Source organism: Schistocerca serialis, chromosome 2, assembly GCF_023864345.2.
Source record: "Schistocerca serialis cubense isolate TAMUIC-IGC-003099 chromosome 2, iqSchSeri2.2, whole genome shotgun sequence".
Classification (NCBI taxonomy): Eukaryota; Metazoa; Arthropoda; class Insecta; order Orthoptera; family Acrididae; genus Schistocerca; species Schistocerca serialis.
In genome coordinates, this window is record NC_064639.1 from 1,132,643,370 (window position 1) to 1,132,657,395 (window position 14,026).

Here is a 14,026-nt window from a genome sequence, read left to right on the forward strand (position 1 = left end):
TTAAGACATGATGCAACTGGTTTTGCACCTTGCGAATTGATGTTTGGCCAAGAACCGCACAATGTGATTGCAGATATGGTAGAATTCCCTATTCTAACGCAAATATCCACAGACGAGAAGAAATTAAAGGCTAGGGCAAATATAGGAAAAAGAGCATTGGAAAGGAAGAAGCGTCATGACGCAAAAGCTGTACCTACTAGTTTTGAAATAGGTCAGTTAGTCCTTGTCAAAACCAAGGAAAAATCAAAGAAAATAAATGCAGAAACAAAGAAATTCATGTTCGTATACCAAGGACCTTTCAGGATCATAGGAAAACCACATGCCAATGCATATAGGCTAGAGTACCTTAAAAGTAAAAAGCTATTAGGTCTCAGGAACGTGATCGACCTACAGAAATTCATAGGTAGTGAATGAATGCTGTAGGGAGGAGGTTGTTCTGTAACCTCTACACAGTGTGGCAGCTGTGCAGTCCCAGCTGTGTGAGATCTTCTTTCCCGTTTCAGGTCTCACTCAATCTTCATCTTTCCTGTCCCCAAAAATTTCGACCTCTTCTTTCCAACACTAAATTTTCCATTATGATTATCAAGCCAATAATAAGCCAATGAATGCTGTAGGGAGGAGGTTGTTCTGTAACCTCTACACAGTGTGGCAGCTGTGCAGTCCCAGCTGCGTGAGATCTTCTTTCCATTTCAGGTCTCACTCATTCTTCATCTTTCCTATCTACAAAAAATTTCGACCCCTTCTCTCCAATACTAAAATTTTCCGTCATGGCTATCAAGCCATGAGTTCTGGAACCATTCTATCCACCGATTAGTGAAGAAAAATACCTAATGTGACAAACCTAACAGTGACGTAAACAATACATAGGGGCAGAAATCCATTCCAGTACGATTATGCCATAGGTGGTAAATCATTGGAAGCGGTAACGACCGTAAAATACTTAGGAGTTACTATCCGGAGCGATCTGAAGTGGAATGATCACATAAAACAAATAGTGGGAAAAGCAGGCGCCAGGTTGAGATTCATAGGAAGAATTCTAAGAAAATGTGACTCATCGACGAAAGAAGTAGCTTACAAAACGCTTGTTCGTCCGATTCTTGAGTATTGCTCATCAGTATGGGACCCTTACCAGGTTGGATTAATAGAAGAGATAGACATGATCCAGCGAAAAGCAGCGCGATTCGTCATGGGGACATTTAGTCAGCGCGAGAGCGTTACGGAGATGCTGAACAAGCTCCAGTGGCGGACACTTCAAGAAAGGCGTTACGCAATACGGAGAGGTTTATTATCGAAATTACGAGAGAGCACATTCCGGGAAGAGATGGGCAACATATTACTACCGCCCACATATATCTCGCGTAATGATCACAACGAAAAGATCCGAGAAATTAGAGCAAATACGGAGACTTACAAGCAGTCGTTCTTCCCACGCACAATTCGTGAATGGAACAGGGAAGGGGGGATCAGATAGTGGTACAATAAGTACCCTCCGCCACACACCGTAAGGTGGCTCGCGGAGTATAGATGTAGATGTAGATGTAGATGTATGACGTAATTAAGATACAAATGTATTTGAGTAACAAGTATGTATAGAACCCTGGTAATATTGTAGGTACAAAGTGTTGTTTTATTTGAAATGGTCCACCAACAGTAGTTTAAAAAAGATATATAAATTCGTATACAAGCAGGATCTGAAGTGGTAGTGAAACCCAGTGTATGCATTAGAGCTAACTAATAAATAGTAAAAGACGTTCCTTTATGAAAACTATGCAGATAAATTGTAAGAATAAACTCACCTTGTGTAGCAAGGAATGGCAGTGTAATAGAATTGAACAGTGTTTGTGGTTGAGACGTGAAGGACACGTCCCTGAAGTATTTATAAGGTTGGAGCTGGCCATTATTTTGGTGTAGTGTGTGACAGGACACACCTACGCGTATTGAGGTTATGAGTTGGAGGCGTGAATGCGACCATAGGTACCCTCATGTTAGATGAGACAGATCAGCTCATGGTGTCCTATAGGTTTAAGGAATTGAGCATTACGCTCGTCCATAATTACTTAATGCACTTTAGTGGTAGGTCGAGAGAGACTACCTGTGGTTTCAGCGTCCGATCGAGTGGAAATGGATTGCCACGTGAGCAAACTATTCAGCTGCAATACACTATAGATATGAAATAAATGTGCTATCCTGTGCTTTAAATTTTAATGAAGTGAGTATTACTTAAGTTCATACACTAGCAAAATAAGTAAGTACATAATTGCAGATGTGGAAATGACACAACAGCAGAGGACCAATAAGTGGATTTAGGCAGCTAAACGTAGTGTGTTTTGAACACTCAGAACTGTACTATTACCAAAAGTTACTCACATGTACAAAGAAGCTGAGAAATAACTACTTAACAAATATACTCATACTATCTCTAAGAATAAGGTAATCAAAGATGAGTCAGCTAAATGAATAACATACAAATGTATCAGGAATGTACCGAGCATTGGTTCAGTGTTCCGGCCCAGAAATAATAAATTGAAATTAAATACGATTTATGATTATATGCCTTGAGCATAAATTTTCTCTAGTAAGCGACTAACGGCGTTTCAAGCCATTTGTTTACCGATTTTATGACAATTAAGTAACCACGAGAGTAATATTGGAAAAGTTCTGTTAACTTTGTTCCAGCAACATATTGAAGGATAAAATGTATATTTCCTCATTTCATTGTGACCCACCCTTAGAAGTTAAGTGAACAGAGTCTGAGGCACTCTTTTTGTTTGTTCTACAGGACAAACGAGATAATGGCAGCCTGGTAGCTGCGTGAAAGCGTGGAGTGACTTGGACACAACTCACAGTGACCCCTCCCCTTTCCCTATGTAATTTAGAGTGAACGTGAAGGACGCACACCATAGCAACTTCCCCTCCTCTACCCTTGTGAATGAAAGTGTAGAACGCTAGCCAAAGCGGCTACAACCACGTGTGTAAAAATTATTTGTGAAATTTTCTTTCAGGTTTAGAAAAGACTGCTAAGATATAATCATCTGTTTATGTATCATGTTATTTTCTTTGAATTTGTGTATGTAAAAATGTATTTAATGGATTTAAGATTTTCATAATTTTACATATTTTTATGTGTTTGTTTGTCTAAGACAATATGTATGCCAAAGTGTTTCATTGACTTTCCTTAAAACTTTGAGTAATAATGTTGCTTAAGAGGCAGTGAACATGCCCGCAATTTAAATAATTAAAGTAGGTAATCAGTTCTCTTTTAATATTTAGATATGTTTACAATTCAATTTTAATTTTTCATAGGGAGTTAAACTGTACTCTTGCTTCCCTTTTTTTAATTAATTTTTTTTTCGTTCATTAACATTCAAAAACAAAAAATTTAAGTAGAGGGTGATGTAAGGAAGCAGCCTACTCACGCTGTAGTAAATTCACATCAGTCTTTCCATTGTGTGACAGCCAGTCCGCTGTAACTAGCTCTGACGTCATAAATGTTGCGCAATACATTAAAAATCAAGCAAATATCCTAAAACATTTCTAGCATGTCAGGAGTAATACTAAATTAATGTGTGTTGAATATCAGTTCGATAACTTTAGCCATTTTCGAAATTTGGACGTTTTTTCTGTAAAAATCATTGGCGCAACAGAAAAGAGCTAGAGAGTTAAAAATTTATAATTAGATTCATTTTTCATAATTATTTAATAAAAGCAGCCTTCTGGATCTCACAAATTAAGATTTTAGTGGAAATTCATGATTTTATGGTTTTTGTCTCAAAACTTAAGGAAGCAAGATAGATTAAGTAGGCTAATAAATAAGGCTAGGATGTTTATATTTAAGTAGAATGGAGATCCGCTATCACCATAAGGATGTGAGAAGTTTCATCTGAATACCTATAAAACTATAGCGATGGCGTATCTCCAAAGGGCCAGTTCAGAGCTCGTCTACTGCGTGCAGTGTAATTAAATTAATTCTCTCGCCCAAAATATTTAACTTAGCCACGTCAAAATTTTATTATCAATACTTACCTGTGTGCTGAATGCACATTTAAATTGAGAGCTTCATCGGCCATCAGCAAAAGAAGCTATGATTTATTCGGTAACTTAATGTGGTGCATTACTAGCCCAGCGGCTAGTCGGGAGAGCCGATTTGATCAGGCGTTCCCTTAGCCGTCCGCACCGCGGCTTTATATATAAGAACGCTGCGCGAGGAAGCAAGGCCCCAGTTCTCTCCAGACGCTGAATAGCACGCCATCTGTGTCGGGAGTCGCGTCGCGTCGGTATCATTGCTACAAACAGCCTCGGTTGTCATATTAAGTTACTCGGAATACGCGTAACCATGAAATCATTTTCGAGAGAAGTGTTAATTCTGGGATGACTTTAATGATATATCTCCAGTCTGCGTTTGTCGTATTTTCACGTGCCGCCGCGGGTCAAACATTCTACCATTATTTAGCGTGGCGTTTGATGAACCTAATCATCAAATTATGGCGAGCATTCATTTAAACATTTAATTCGGACATTTATAGTTGCATCAGCGCATTAGACTCTGAACTGCTATGTTAGATAGGTTGTGTGGATTCTTTTGTTTTCATTGTGACTCTCAGAATACAGAACGTTTTTTTTTCACGACCGTTTTTAATTAGAAATCCCAGACAATCTCCTAATTCCTCAGAGCTATAAGCTGTAACTATAAGTGTATTCTCAGATGAAGTGGGCACTAGGAATTCTAATTACAGGCTTCACGTTTTGATAACACTTTCTGGTTGCCAATATTGTAGTTAGAGAGCCAGTGTTGAGAACGGCGAAAGACAGCATAAATAACATTCTAAATAATAGGTACTGGTTTTACATTCTACAACTAAACATTTATACAACAGAAAATATCCATCCGCCGCCCCACAATGTGACGCACATGCCGTCACCAGTATCGTATAACATATATCAGACGTGTTTTCCTGTGGAGGAATCGGTTGACCTATGACCTTGCGATCAAATGTTTTTGGTCCCCATTGGGGAGGCACGTTCTTTCGTCTACTAAATTGCACGGTTTTGCGGTGCGGTCGCAAAACACAGACACTAAACTTATTATAGTGAACAGAGACGTCAATGAACGAACGGACAGATCATAACTTTGCGAAAATAAGAGAGTAAACTTTTCACTCGAGGGAAGACTTGAACCAACGACCTCTCGTTGGGCAGCTGCTCACGCCAACCACGAGACCACGGTGCTCCTGAGTTCACATTATCCTAGATGTTGCTTATTTTGCGCATGGACTACTCAGTTTGTATATTTTGCTTATTTTTTCATAGTTCCACACAACTTCTTCCTGTTTTATCGATTGATCTGTGTTCAGTTTTTCAAGGCCTATCCACTGTGCCAACTTGTAACTAAATCTGAGGGGGATGCGATGGGGAGGTTTCCTTGTCAGTTCCAAATGTCCATAGCACGCAGTCCCCTTCTTAATGTCCTTTGGAAAAATGGTTGACACGATATATTTTCACTGACAGCAACAACTGCTGTCGGGCTTGAAACCGACAAGGCGTGATTCTCGCGTACCGTGCTTGTCAATTACAATATTGTTCCGCCGTGTTAAATGGCTACAACTGATACACCACTTCCTGTGGATATGGTGAACTGACCACGCTGGTTCACTGATAAATCAGGGAACTTCATTGGAGGAGTGGTAACGAGTACATCCATAAAGGGGTGTAACTTTCTGCCATTCTGTCAAGTACGGACGTGGATCCATCTTAGTCCACTGATTCTATACAGCCGACTGCTATGTAGACACCACTTTGATACCACGATTTATGTCAGTGTCTGCTATCAGGTCTGTACCATATACAGCACTCCATAGCGACTAGTGAAAGAGTGGTGCCAACTGTGTTATGTGCTGAGCTTATACGAGATGAATCCATAATTGTGTTACAAACTTTCAGGGATGATAGAGAAGGGTAAATGTATCAAGTGAATTTCATATTCGGACTGATTAAGGGGAAGAGCAGCTGTCTTACTAATCGTGCGAATAGAACAACAATAGACTATCGAGCGCATCTGTAACTAAATTACTCCAGTGTGCAGAATGAGAAATGATCTCTACTGCGTGTCCACATTAGTGTTAGAAGCTGAGGCACTAGAGTATTAAGACTATTGTATCAGAATTCAGTCTAAAAATTTCTGAGAGCCACTTATGTTACTGGAACCAGCAAGTTTCTCAAAGGGAGAATTTTTCACGTGAACAGTAGAATAATATTTTGTACAAGCACTGTTCCACACTGAGGTCATGGGATACCCCTTAATATCGTGTCGTACAACCTTTTACCTGGCATAGCGCAGCAGCTGGACTTACCAGGGATTCAACAAGTCGTTGGAAGTCCCATGGAGAAAAACTGAGCGACGCAACCTCTTCAGCCGTTCATAACTGCTAAGTGTTGCCGGTGCAGGATTTTGTACATGATCTGACCTCTAGATTATGTCTCACGAATGTTCAGTGGGACTCATGCCGGGCGATCTGGGTGAACAAGTCATTCGTTCGAACTGTCAAGAATGTTCTTCAAACCAATCGTGAACAATTACGGCCCGGTAACATGGCGCATTGTCATCCATAAAATTTCCGTCGTTGTTTGGGAACAAGAAGTCTTCAAATGGTTTCCAAGTAACCGAACATAGGCATTTCCAGTCACTGATCGATTCACTTCACACCACACCATTACGGAGCCTCCATCAGCTTGCACAGTGCCTTGGTGACAACTTGAGTCCATGGCTTCGTGGTGTCTGTGCCACACTGTAACTCTACCAACAGTTCATACCAACTGATATCGAGGGTCATCTGACCAGGCCACGGTTTTCCAGTCGTCTAGGGTCCAACCGATATGGCGACGAGCCCAGGAGAAGCGCTGCAGGTGAAGTCATTCTGTCAGCAAAGGCAGTCGCGTCGGTCATCTGCTGCCATGGCCCATCAACGCAAAATGTCACCGCGCTGTCCTAACGAATACTTTCGTCGTACGTCCCGCATTGATTTATGAGGTTATTTCACGCAGTGTTGCTTGTCTGATAGCACTGACAACACTACGCAAACGGCGCTGCTGTCGGTCGTTATGTGAAGGCCGTCGGTCACTGTGTTGTCTGTGGTCACACGTAATGCCTGAAATTTGATATTCTTGGCACGCTGTTGAAACTGTGGGTCTCGGAATACTTAATTTCCTAACGATTTCCGAAATGGAGTGCCCCATGCATCTAGCTCCAACTATCATTCCGCGTTCGAAGTCCGTTAATTCCATTCATGCAGCCATAATCACATCGGAAATCTTTTCACGTGAGTCGCCTGGGCACAAATCACAGCTCCACCAATCAACTGCTCTTTTGTACCTTGTGTACGCTATACTACCGCCATCTGTGTAAGTGCGTATCGCTGTCGCATGACTATTTGTCACTTCAGTGTACATTTAGCTGTTATTTACAGAGACGTTTATGATCCATCAAGAGCTGCTGATAAAACTTTATTTACCATCAGTTTCGATAGGTAACATGCATAGTAGTGGAGAGAAAACGTTAGATGCTTTTGACTATGTAATCTAATGTGACTTTAGGTGGTGAACATGCTCAAGAAACTGCCATAACACAGTTCCAACATACCAAAAATTATTTACAGCGGCTGCATCGTGTAATTATTACTATATTGTCAATAAATATAAAATTATAAAGAAATGATCCTGTGGGATCTTCTGAGCTGGCACAGTACCGAACCGCATGTAGTTCAAAACAACGACTTTTCTTCTGTCGTACAACATCGGTATCAAAGTTGAGAAAGAACATGTTTTATAATAAGCGCAGTTAACATACAATAATATAGTCTGCGAACGTGTCTTCTATTTTAATAATCTGTACTCCCAGTCAAGCACCTCTGTGCTCCCAATAAAGCAGCGGAATCTTTATGTTGCTGTGAGTACTCGAAAATGTCCAACCAGAACAGTATCTGCCACGGGTAGAAATTTAGAGGTGGACCCCTCAAGAAACTGTGTATAGTCAGCTTGGAGAGGTTTCCTCGAATCCTGGGGGACTTGCCAGATGGGTTCCTTTCACAAAAAGGCGCAAAGCGCAGCGGCGAATGCAATCCTCAGTGGTCCCAGGAGCTGTGACGGCTATGTTCTATAGGAATGACTGCAACGTAATGTGCGCTTATTTCGTGGAGTATATGGATCTTCGATCTGGTGCTGGAGAATTCTCAGCCCTACAATGCGGGCCTGTGTGACGAGGTCCTGAAACATGGTGGCCTCAAGCGTCTAGAATTTGCTCCCTGTGCTTGAAAAGACTAAATATACATGGGGTGGTCTACACTGAAGGTTTAAAATCCTAATGTCATCACAATACTACCAGCATTCGAAGGTGACTGCCGACATACATTGCGCGTAAGGACCACGAGGACAGGATAGAAGAAATTAGGGCTAATATTGAGGCATATAGACAGTCGGTCTTCCCTCGCCCTGTTTCCGAGTGAAACAGGAAGGGAAATGACAAGTCATGGTACAATGTACCGTCCGCCTCGCACCGCACTGTGGCTTGCGGAGTATCTGTGTAGATGCTGATTGCTGATCATCAGAAGACACTTTTTCAGCACTGGGAGTGGTTACAGCAAGTCATGCTGGGCAGTCAGGTCCGCAGTCCTCCGACAGTTATGCATTCAGTACTGCCACCTAAGGAATTAACACCGTACTAACATCTGTATGTCATCCCACTGCCCACTGCTAGTGCCCGGAATGCCTTTTAACCATTCAATGTATCACGCATTGTCACTTGCCTGGGCACATGCTAGCGCAGTATTGTCGTCATTCCATGTGTTGTTTTGAGGGTTTCAGAGATTCCTTTACTAGGTGATTTAAAAAGAAAGACCAGATTTCAGTTGTTTATTGGAGATGGAACCACATTGCGCATGTCAATGGCTGGAGGAAGTTTTCAAAGTTAGACACAGCTGCGCTGTTGTTTGTTTATAGCAACTACACCACAGGAGAAATCGTTTTGAATGTTGGAATTTGCGCGAAGTCAATCCATTGTACGAGTGCAAGCTGCACGCCGCTGTCGTTTCAGCAAGAAGCCGCCTCTGCACAAACAGATTTATGACTGACGTGATAAACTCTTGGAAGCTGGTTGCATCTGCAAATGGAAGAGCGCTGGTCGGCCATGTACGTCTGATGAAAAAGTCGTACGTATCCGAGATGTGTTCACATTCGGCCCTGGGGGCCACAAGACGGGTGGGTGAGGAACTTCAACTTCCGTAAACAATGGTGTGGCATGTTCTGAAACGATGGCTGCGTATAAAATCTTACAAGTTGCAGTTACTGCACAAAATGCGTCCTGGTGACCATAGCAGAAGGTACGAATTTTGTATTTCAGTTCTCCAGGATATAGCAGAGGACACTTTTTCCCAACGACTCATTTCTATGGACGAATCGACGTTTCATCTATAGCGTACAGTAAACCGCCATGATGTAAGAATTTGGGCGTCACAAAACCCTGGCATCGTCGTCGAGACCCAGCGAACCTCAATGTGTCTTGTGCCGTTTCCGCTCACAAAGTTTATGGACCGTTTTTTGCGGAGCAAACTGTGAGAGGGCTGTCATATGTGGACATGGTGCAAAATTGATGGTTTCCTCAACTTCACGAAAATTCCAAGGATTCATTTCTATGGACAACGCCGCCTCGCCTCACTTTCATCTTCAGACGCGGCGTTATTTTAAGAACGTTATCCCACAACATTGGATTGGAAGAAGTGGACGACAAGAGCTTGTTCATTGCTTTTGATCTCCCAGGTCACCAGACGCCACACCTTGCGATTTTTTCCTTTGGGGTACATAAAAGACAGAGTCTTCGTCCCACCTGTGGCAGCTGTTCTTCAAGATCTGAGAAACGGAATTGTTGAAGATGTTGAATCATTAAACAGGGACCTATTATTTCCTGTGTAGAATGAAGTGTACTACCGTTTCGATGCTTCTCGACAATGCCATGGTGCTCATGTTGAGTGTAAGGTGTAGAGTCCATGCGAATATAAAACTCTGGACCTTCCTCTATTCAGTGACGTGCACAGTGACCCATGGTAAAAATCTGCTGTTTTGAAGAGCGCGCCGCAGCGCGTAGTGTAAAGCAGTCGCCTTCCGTTACTGGTGGTGGCGCCGCTGTGGCAATCGCAGCTTTGGTTTCTCCCTCTGGTGGGAAAGGGGAAAGGTTGCCTGTTCACGTGCATTTAAGGGGCGCTATGAGCTCGGCAGTGTGGCCGGACATGGGGGTTGCACCCCTCTACCATCCTCCACACCTACATATCCTTAATCCGTCCCATCCTCTGTTATGCCAGTCCCACCTGGATATCTGCCCCCCGCCCCCCAAATTCTATAAGTCCCTCCAGATCCTTGAGCGTCATGCACTCTCCCTTGTCTTCCGTATACGCCTCCCGTTCCCCACGCAGGTCCTCTATGACCTCATTCCTTCCCCCCATCTGCTCCTATTCCTCTAACATATCCGCATCCTCTACACCTCCCGCCGCCTTGATCCCCCTCATCCCCTGGTTGCTCCTCTCCTCTCCCATTCCCGCCCCCTGCCCCATCTTCACTGTTGTGTCCCCCCTACCCTCCATCTCTACACCCTACATCTCCTAAGGTGGCTTCCATCAACACCCCCTCCTGGATGATGCCCTCTCTCCTTCAATTTATCCCTCCTATCAACTCTGATCCTCACCCCCCCTCCTTTCCTCCGTCCATTTCCTGGGCTCCTTCTCCCCCCTTCCATCCTCTTTTTTCCCCACTTTCCCTCTCTCTGCCCCCCTTCTCTCCCCCAAGTCCTTTTGCATTTCCCTCCTCTGCCTTTTCCCATTCCCTCTCACGTCTGCCCTGCCCCTCCCCCCCTTATGAGTCCTCTACCTCCTTCGGTCGCCCCTCCCCTTTTCGTTTTTCCTCTCCTCCCTCCTTATTTTCCCCTTCATCTGTCCAGGTCCCCCCCCCCCCCCCCCATCTGCCCTTGGCTATGGTGTGTCATCTTTGTGCTGACATTTTAGTGCAGTGTTTACAGTGAGTGTTCAGTGTTGTGTGTCTTTTCCTAAATGTTGCGAATAGAAATCATACTGTGTGTCTACTATTTTACCTGTCTGCTTTCTGTGTATTTTATTAGCATTGCCAACCCTTTGTTTTATGTTTTAACTTTCCGCAATTTTCCGCCGTTTTACAATTTAAGTTACCGTTTTATCGCCTGCTTTTATTGTTTCTTATCTTCTTCTTACGTTTTAAAAACTCTGTAGGCTGTAGAGCAGCCTACTAAGCTGCTGCCAGCCCGCCCCCCTTAGGGGGGAATCGAAATTATAAAGGGAAAAAAAAGAAAGAAAACTCGGCAGTGGTCAGTTTTTTAGTCTCGGCGAGTCGGTCAGTTGGTCAGCCGTGTCAGTGTGGTGCAGTCAGTGACTGTCAGTCGTCCAGAGTGCTAGTATGTGTTAGGCCGCCAGTCTGCTCGAGTTTGTTCAGTCAATGGACATTGGCGGTTGGATTCATCGGTAGGTCGGTCTCTTCCCGGGGCAGGGATGTTGGGTAGCCTGAGGGCATGTTTCCTCTGCAGGGATGGGTCCGACCGAGTGATCGCTTAGTCAATGTCAGTCTGGCGTCTGGAGTGCCAGGATGTCTGTCGTTCGGATCGACCTTTAAGGCCGGTTGGATTGATCGGTTGGTCGGTCGCGCACTGAGACACCAGATGCCTTGTCCGTCTTGAGCGTCGGACCATGCGAGGTCGCCACGTGGCAGCCAGTGGGCTGCGCCGTATAGCGAGGAGTAGTGGCTGACACGAGAGCAACAGGAGTCAACTTACTACATCGGTCTGGTCGGCGCGAGCTGCGACGCCGTGAGACGGGAGATCGGCGCGCCTTCCTGCGTCCGTTGAAGCGGCTGGCAGCGGACGGTTCGGGAGAGCGTTTTGGGTGTCCTGCGCCAGGTCTTCGCCAGACATCGGCGTTTATTGGAAGTTAAGTGATTGATGATATGTTGTTTCATTTGCTTGTTAAATTCTACTTGTGTTTTTGGTCAGTCTCTCGTCCCCAGCTTGCTCGCCTGTCTCTCGTCCGCATTTGTTAGGCAGTTAGTGTCTGTCTGTCTGTCCGTCGGTCTGCCGTACGTTAATAGCTGCCTCTGTCATGTTTGTCGGATTCGGTGTTAACGAATTTATAGAATTAAGGTGTAAGGGCCGAATTCCTGAAATATGTTTTTATCTTGCCTATGATCCTGCGAGGCGGTATGTATGTAATGTAGAACATGTTGTACATTTTATGTAAGTCTGAATTTCATGGATTTTATTTAAATAGTCATTTTTATAAAGATGCCACCCTTCCACCGTAAGAGTCCTTTTAAAAACAAATTGCACTTTCGGTGGCAAATAATTTCTTTGTGTGAGTGTTTGTACTATTTCCACCCCTCTTAAAGGGTGCATAGTTCATGTGTTTGTGTGAGTTGTTAAAATTTTTAGTTTAAAGTAATCTGATGTGTTGCAGATTTGCACCAGTGTAGTCTTTAAGAGGTTGTTGTGAGCGGTCGTGACTACGGCCGTGTTGCAAGGGAGCGGCAAGCTTCTCAGCCCGAAGGCTCCTACTGTCAGTATTGTTCTTTCTGCCTCTAAATAAAATTATAACTTGATATTTCGAGGGTGCTTTTCTGCTTATAAATTTTAAATCTGTTTTTGAAAAGACTTTTATGAATAAAATTCCCATTTGTTAAAGGTAATTTCATTTTCATCAGTTACTCCCTGGCAACTACTTCCACACTCACCTATTGTGATTAAATGTGTTAATGTTCTTGGTGAATCGCTAGTAAATAAAGTAAATTCTTTAAGAAAAGTTTTTGAACTTAAAAATCACGGTTCACACAGTTTCTTTATTTCATAGTTTCTTTGTAATAAGCAGCGGAGAGATCTGTTCACCTGCGTACTCCTCTACACACACACACACACACACACACACACACACACACACACACACACACACACACACACTCTGATAGTTCTGTCATCAGGGACATCTGTTATTTGACGATACCGTACGGTGATTAAAGAAGAGAAACTCTATCTTAGAATTTTTTTGTGACTCACCAACGCTCATGAAATGAATCACAGTCTTGATTCGAATTAATTACCGCAGCAGTTCTCTTATATATCTGCTTCTTTGAGCTACTCGTTTCCTAAGAAAAAATGCTTAATACTGCAAAGAAATTCACGTTGACATACTCTTTTAACGATTCATATGTCAAATCTTGCAGAAACTATCATATGGAGTGACTTTTCGATGTATGCAGGAACGTCGCCTGCAGAAAATACAATTGGAAACTTGTCTTCTGTTTATTCTTTCCCAAACAGCTTAGTTAATGACTAACGAGAAAAATTGTTTGGTATTGCAGTTTAACCGGGGGCCAAGAAACGACGGAGAGGCTCCGTTCCCGCCGCAGCCGCCGTGGTCCACAACCCCACGACGACTACCGCAGTCCACTTCACTCCTCCGCCGCCCCACACCACCGAACCACTCTTTCAGGGTTATTGTGCGGTTCGACCCCCGGTGGACCCCCCCCCCTCCCCCTCTAGGGAACGTCTCACACCAGACGAGTGTAACCCCTATGTCTGTGTGGTAGAGTAATGGTGGTGTACGCGTACGTGGAGAACTTGTGTGTGCAGCAATTGCCTACATAAACTGAGGTGGAATAAGGGGAACAAGCCTGAATTCGCCGAGGCAGATGGAAAACCGCCTAAAAACCATCCACAGACTGGCCGGCTCACCGGACCTCGACACAAATCCATCGCGCGGATTCGTGCCGGTGACCAGGTGCTCCTCCCCAGTCCGGAAAGCCGTACGTTAGACCGATCAGCTAACCGGGTGGGCAACGACAAAGATACTTGTTAGTAGAAACGACCTTTGGTGAACGTCTGTGGCCAGAACAGGCCGCCGCGTGCAGGCGTTAGAAGAGGCGCGCGTGAAGCTCGCGTTATGTACAAGGAAAAGTACAGCTCTACAGGGCTAGC